This window comes from Humulus lupulus, chromosome X (genome assembly GCF_963169125.1).
Source record: "Humulus lupulus chromosome X, drHumLupu1.1, whole genome shotgun sequence".
Classification (NCBI taxonomy): domain Eukaryota; kingdom Viridiplantae; phylum Streptophyta; class Magnoliopsida; order Rosales; family Cannabaceae; genus Humulus; species Humulus lupulus.
Genome location: NC_084802.1, coordinates 188880047 through 188886836, shown reverse-complemented (window position 1 = coordinate 188886836; position 6790 = coordinate 188880047). Strand labels below are relative to the sequence as shown.

At 34.8% G+C, this 6790-nt stretch overlaps 1 long non-coding RNA gene across 1 annotated transcript; it reads left to right on the top strand.

Annotated features, from left to right (window-relative positions):
• The first annotated feature begins 4849 nt into the window (after positions 1–4849).
• Positions 4850–6260, top strand: LOC133804733 (uncharacterized). The gene is made up of 2 exons (XR_009878596.1): positions 4850–5278; positions 5986–6260. It is a non-coding gene; the product is annotated as an uncharacterized LOC133804733 (long non-coding RNA).
• The last annotated feature ends 530 nt before the right edge of the window (positions 6261–6790 follow it).

Sequence of the window (6790 nt, the reverse complement as noted above, 5' to 3'; positions counted from 1 at the left end):
AAGATAAATTATAATTTTCTCACGTGAATTATTTTATTTTTCTAGTTTTGTATTTCATATTTTATTTTATTGTAAAAAATATCCCAGAATTATAAGCACATTGTTATTTTTTTTTATTAAATGTAAACAAATAAAAAGAGTTTTAAGAGTTACAAAATCTGGTAACTTAATTATGATTATGTAAAGGAATTGCAAATAGTTACAAGATTTTTAACTTAACACTCTTAAATGTGCTAAAGAATTACACAAATCATTGAGTTTGAATTTAGTGTGTAACCTTAGTTTTTTTTTTCTATGTTGATTCACCTAATTATGTAATATATAGAGTATATAAATGATAATAGTTATTGAATGGTTTGGATGTTTTGACATTTTAAAGTTGCCAATTGGTTGGTTTTGGGATTAGGACAAGTGACTTGTAGCCTGTCATTCTTTTATAGGTTTTATAACAAATATTTTTTTTTTAGAGCTGTTTTGGAATGTTGCCAACAAGTTTATAACCTCTAAATATCTTCTTAATGTTCATATACACCCCTAAAACGTTCATGTAACAGCTAGGAGAGTAAAGGGATGATTCCAGATTCAAACAAAAATCAAACTCTATAAATAATTGTCATTTATCCATATAAGATACTTTACATCCTCATCTTTTTAAGCTTAACAGAAATTGTGCTAAGCTTGATTAATTCCGAAGAACATTTTCTTAAAAAATTCCCAAAAATATTCTTGTGAGGATAGAAATAATTTCTTTTGGATAAAATACTACTTAGTACTTCACAAGTCTTCTTATTTTTCTTCTTTCTTTTGTGTCTCATTTACTTGTAACAATTGCTACTGTATTGTAACTCTCTCCCTCTTTATTGTTTCGTTGGTTTTACGTAATTGTATTTTTGTGTCGTAAGTTGTATATCTTTCTATTTGTTTGCTATATTCCAAACACTTATTGTAAAACTAGTTTTTCATTATATTTTGTCTATTTTTTTATTTGAGGAATTATTAACATAATTCATTATATTTTTTTAAGAACATTGTAAAATTTTAAATTGGCTGACTTTTTATTAAATATATTTTATCAATTTAATTGTATTTTCAAAATTCCATCTTGGGTAAGTAAGTGGATTTTGTCTCTTTTTGGTAAGAATAAATTATATATTAAGTGCATTTTATATAATCTGAGTTTTTTTATTTATTTATGACAACTTTGTCTATAATAAACATGTCTATTTTATGGAATTGATCACTGTATATTTTCCTTGATTTTATTAGATTTAAAGGAAATTGAAATATTATTTGTGCCCAAAATTTAATTTTGTAATGAACCTGGTTTGGGTTTAAGTCTAAGTTCGTCCATTTTCCTGATGCTACAGGATAATTCTCTATTACATCTGAAAGATTCTGCAGTAAAGATAATTGTGAGTTATTTTTAGAAAGTCTCCGATTTGGTCTGATTGAGATCATGAACGAGATTGGCTGGCTTAGAGTTTCCTAAACTCTATAAATATCATACCTAAGCAGCAGCTAATCTCACTTCTTTACCATTCTAACGTTCCATGTTGTTTTGAAGAGTTCTTTTATATGTAAATGGTAGTATGTGTTCAACTATCTCTTTGTTAGGTTGTTTTGTTTTGTGTTGTTTATTCTTAAACATCTCATAAAGCTATTGAACGTGACACATAGTCTTTAGGAGAAGATTTTCATAAGACTCACTTCAGGAGGAGGTGAGCACTCGTCAAGATCATAAATGATTTCGTGCTCTTGGTGTTTATCAAAAACATATATTAAAGTGGAGTACTTCAAGGTTGCGACAAAGATTTAGGGGGAGTCTAAACTTATATAAGTCAATTGCTTATTTTATTCTTGAGACTTTACTAATTGATTTTATCTCTAGGCGTGGCCTCGTGGACTAGGTTTTCCAAACCACGTAAAAAACTTCTCGTGTCACATTACTTTTAGTTTATGTACTTTCTGTTCATATATTTTGATTCATCAGCATTCTGTCCTCATACATCAGAATATTTGTCTGATCAAACAATTGTTTAACTGTTCCCTATTAATTAAATTGTTTGTTAAATTCAGTTGGTAATCTTAAAAAATAGAATTTCAAATGTTCATTCAAAGGTTTAATGAGACAAAGCCTTACAGGTCAGGCGAAAACAGAATTGCACAAATCTCACAAAGAGATGACCAAACAAACGGCGAACCACGCCGATTACAATATGGGAGCATAACACTCAAGATAAAAGACCTAAAAACAAGGAAAAATAGATAATAGGATAAGGTCACGACCCAATAGGAAACCACAAAAACTAGAAGCTCGCCTTTGAAACATCTAACAATTAAGTGACGACGCTTCAAACCGCTTCAGCGACACTTCACCGGTAGATGCATAACTAGGGCCAGACCAAAACAAAACTGGCACAAGCCAAAGTCCCAAGGACAGGGTGATTAAACACCATTATTACAACACAAAGCAAACGAAAAAGACAACAATAAAACTAAAACAAAAAATAGAGACAAACAACCACTTTGAAGCACAAAGAGAGATGCAAAGAATATATCGCCCATGCGTCCTCAATCGTGGACCAACCAGCCACATCCCCAAGAACCCTAACTGAGAGTCACCACTCCATCACCGTAAACCCCAAAAAGCACCGAGAAACCGAGAAGCCCAAGCCCCGAAGTCCACCATCCATCACCCCATGACCTAAAAATGCCAAGAACACAACCCCACCACGTCGACTCCGGCGTCCCAAACCAGCCACCAGGTCCACGACAACCCAGACCACTAGAACCAAATCTAGAGCCCCCCACGCCTCCAAAAGCCAGATATGACGCCGTAGACATGCCCAACCACAAGGTAGCACACGGAAAAGGGAGGCCATCATCAGGAAGGGAATCTGAGACAACCATGAAGAGAACAACGACCACCAAGAACTCAACCTTTGGTTGCAGCAAAGGCTATGGCCTCCCCGACCAAAGCACTACCAATACTTGGCGAAGCACCAATGACGCTCTTCGCAAGAGGGGCCATAATTTGAAGAAAACCTTGAAAATGAGTTAGAAGGAGAAACCCTAACAGAGAGAGGAAGAGAGAGAGCCGCTAATTCATTATATTTGAGTTACTTTTATCTTTTGTACTTTACTGTACCTAATTACTAATCTTATTTATGTTTATGAATGTTGACCTTGAATGTGGCCAACTGACACGGAGTCAAATATGCTTGATGTGGACAAACACGTTGGAAAGAATGTGATGACGAAAATAATAAAGAACACAAGAGTTTATAGTGGTTCAGCCCCAGAATCTGGTAATAACCTACGTCCACTTGAATTGTTCTTGATATAGGATCCAAAGGAATGATCAAAGAACTAGGGTTCAATGAGTTTCACTAACCTCTGAAGAGCAAAACAATATATCAAATAAAATCACTCTAGTTTCAAATAATTCGAAGGCAAAAAGTCCCTTCCTTGAGCTATCTTTCTCTATTTATAGGCTCAAGGGGGATTACATTAATTTGTTACAGATATTATTTCCTAAATTGTAGGATACTCAGGAAATCATGGGAGTCAATTTCGGGATTGACTAAGATCTTTATAGAAATATCATGAGGCACGCAGAACCTGCGACCATACTGGTCGCAGGTAAGCCTCAACTGCCTTTTGCTTGTAATATCTCTTCTGGTCGATACCCTAGCAGAATTCCACCAAGTGTCAGCCACGTGTCCGGGAATCACTTGCCATGTCATTCGTGCCTGTTTTTTGGATAACATTATAAATTATAGCAGTATAGTGAAATGACATAATCAATAATCTATTATTAGAGTTAGTAATTGTAGTGGGTAAAATATATTAAGAAGAGTGTTATGGTGAACCTTATATTCCAACTTCTTAGTCAACCTCCGCTTCCAAAAACATATGTCGGAGTATTTTTTTTTTCCATATTTTTTCCATGGCGGTGTTTGTTATAGTTACAACATCTTTCTGTAAATTTTTAAAAAATTTCGAATAGTTTACAATGTCGATAATAGAGTTTCTGTTATTTCTTGATATTCTGATTTACCATGCATGTTCGAAAAAATAAAAACTTGTTTTCAACACTGAAAACTATTTAGAATTTTTCAAAAATTTGCAAGATATATATTGTAACTATAACGAACACCATCGTAAAAAAAAAATAGAAAAACAAATACTCTGACACGTATTTTCAAAGACGAAGGTTAACTAAGAGGTTGAAATAAGAAGTTATTGCTAGCACTCCTTAATATATTAATTAAACTAATAGTGTTATGTACCAATTAATTAATTTCCTATGTAAACGGCAGACTAGTTAAGAAACCCCATCACAAACAAAACACAACCTAACAAAAAATAAAAGTAGAATAATGTCGACAAAATTGATTCCTTTGTATTAATTATCCTCGTCTTGTGAAAACTCAGAAAAGAAAAAAAGAAGAATATATATATATATATATATATATATTATTAAGTGGTGGGACCCACTTGTTTTGAAAATAAGCATTTTTTTTCTTTTCTTTTCTTTTTCTTTCTTCCTTTCTCTTCCCGATCACTCTCTTCTTCTTCTTCTTCTTCTTCTCTCGGCAACCGATGGCAAGACACCAGACCCAACCACCACCGGCCACCATTTTTGATGCGCGGCAGCTCATCGGTTTCGCCTTGCTCCAGCGACCTCAACTGCCAAGCGGCACCGCCCAACTCGCTGTCAATCGTTCGGAATCGCCAGTCAAAGTTTTGATCCGTCAACTTTGACTGTGTTTTTCAGCCAACTTCGACCACCTCTTGACGAGTGGTGGATACCCTTGGAACCAGCGTGGAGAGAGGAACAAAACCCACTAATTCATTCCGGTTAACTCGCCGTTTTTCTCCGGCAAGATTTTGGGTATCTCTGCCCTTTGGAAGCGTTTTCCGGCGACAACGGAGGTCATTTGGGCGAAGGAGCTGTACTTTCGTGATGCACTCATCGAGAGGATCGTTTTGATATATGACATGCATATATTCGTCGACGTTTCCGGTACCGCCACCAACCGCTATAGGGCACCGCTTGGTTAAGGTTCCGGAACTTGAAATTTTAAATATGGTCATATTATATGTCATTGGACACGATTTTGAATAAGAAATGCTATGATGATAATCGTTTGCTCATTTGGTGCACGTAGGAAAAACGTGATATTAAAATCGGACTAAATCATTCTAAAATCATCGATAAGCTTAGGAGCGTTGCTTTGGGCTCGGATTAAATTTTAAGGAGGTATCTAAAGAGGTAGGGACTCAACTAGACTATTGGACTTATTTTACTCGTATCAAATTGCATTCAACATATTCCAATTTCGATATTTATAAAATGTTTGAAAAATTGAAAACTTAACCTGCATGTTTTCTGATTTGTTCTGAGGGCACTGAGTGCCAAGTATATATTTTTGTTCACTTATTTATGCAGGTTATGATTTTTGGGTTTATTCAAATGTAGCTGTTATGCTGCCCAATTTTCTAAAATATAAAGGGAATATGTTTATTTCTTTTCATGTTTACCTGCATTTGGTTATACCAATGAGAGCCATAGTGATCATGATTGGTGCACGTTGTTGTTTCACGACCTAGTCTCTGTGTCATCATAGGTAGATCAGGTCTCCACTCACCTGTAGGTGTAAAGACCTAGCATCTGTATACATGAAGTGTTCTGAGCCTCCCCATTGTGGTGGTTATCAGGTCCGGCTACCCGGTTTAGGATGTCGGATTTTCTATGGTGGGTAACGGAAACTAGGGGTCTAGTGAACAGTGTGATGTGCACTGGTAGCTATGCTCTTATGATTATTTGTGGTTTCTCTCTATTTTGGTTTATACATGATGATGTATATTTTGTTTTAAAAAGCTAACCATGCAGGGGTTTTTATTGAACTTTTGAGTCCTATGTTGTTAGTTGCTTTCCTACTAGGCTTTATAAGCTCACCCCTATCTCTCCCATTCCAGGAGCCTAGTGACGCGAACGTGGAAAAGTGTGAATTATTGCTGAAGCCAATGTGTTTAGTGCCATAGTCCTATCTTTTGAACATTGTATGTATTTAATTTGGAACCTATCGATTTGTACATCTAAATTAGCTATGTCCTAGTTAGAAATGAGGAATGGTGGATGCTAAGTATTATTTTGGGTATTTTTTGACTTATTAAATTTAACTGTTTGGTGACTACATAACTGTGGGGATATTATTATTCTATGTATTAAGATAAATGATCCTACTTTTATCCGTAATATTTTCATATATAATTATAGGAGTTATTCCATTGTTTCGACTTATAATTATAGTAATATTTAATATAAATTAAATGATCATTTATAAATACTATTTTCCACCGAGAGTCAAAGTTTGACATTTGACCACCCAAGTTATAGATATTACAAATCTGCCATGGCCTAGGGCTCGGGTCGTGACACGTCTTGTCTATAATTAATTAACACTACTAGAGAGACTCCGACGATGACCACACCCCATTGTCAACCAGAATTATCTTAATTGTCTAATTCTTCTTCTACGGGGGGGCAATTTGGGTCACGACACGATGATGTTACACTATACGACACGAAAATAAATGGGTTTGGATGACACGTTTAATAATCATGTTTGTGTTTGAGTTTTTGACACGTTTAATAATCATGTCGTGTTCGTATTTACCTTAATCGTGACTTGTCATAATCGTGTCAACACGACAACACAAATAATTATCATATGTTTTATGATTTTTTCATATAGCTATGATTAATTGTATCAATTTCATA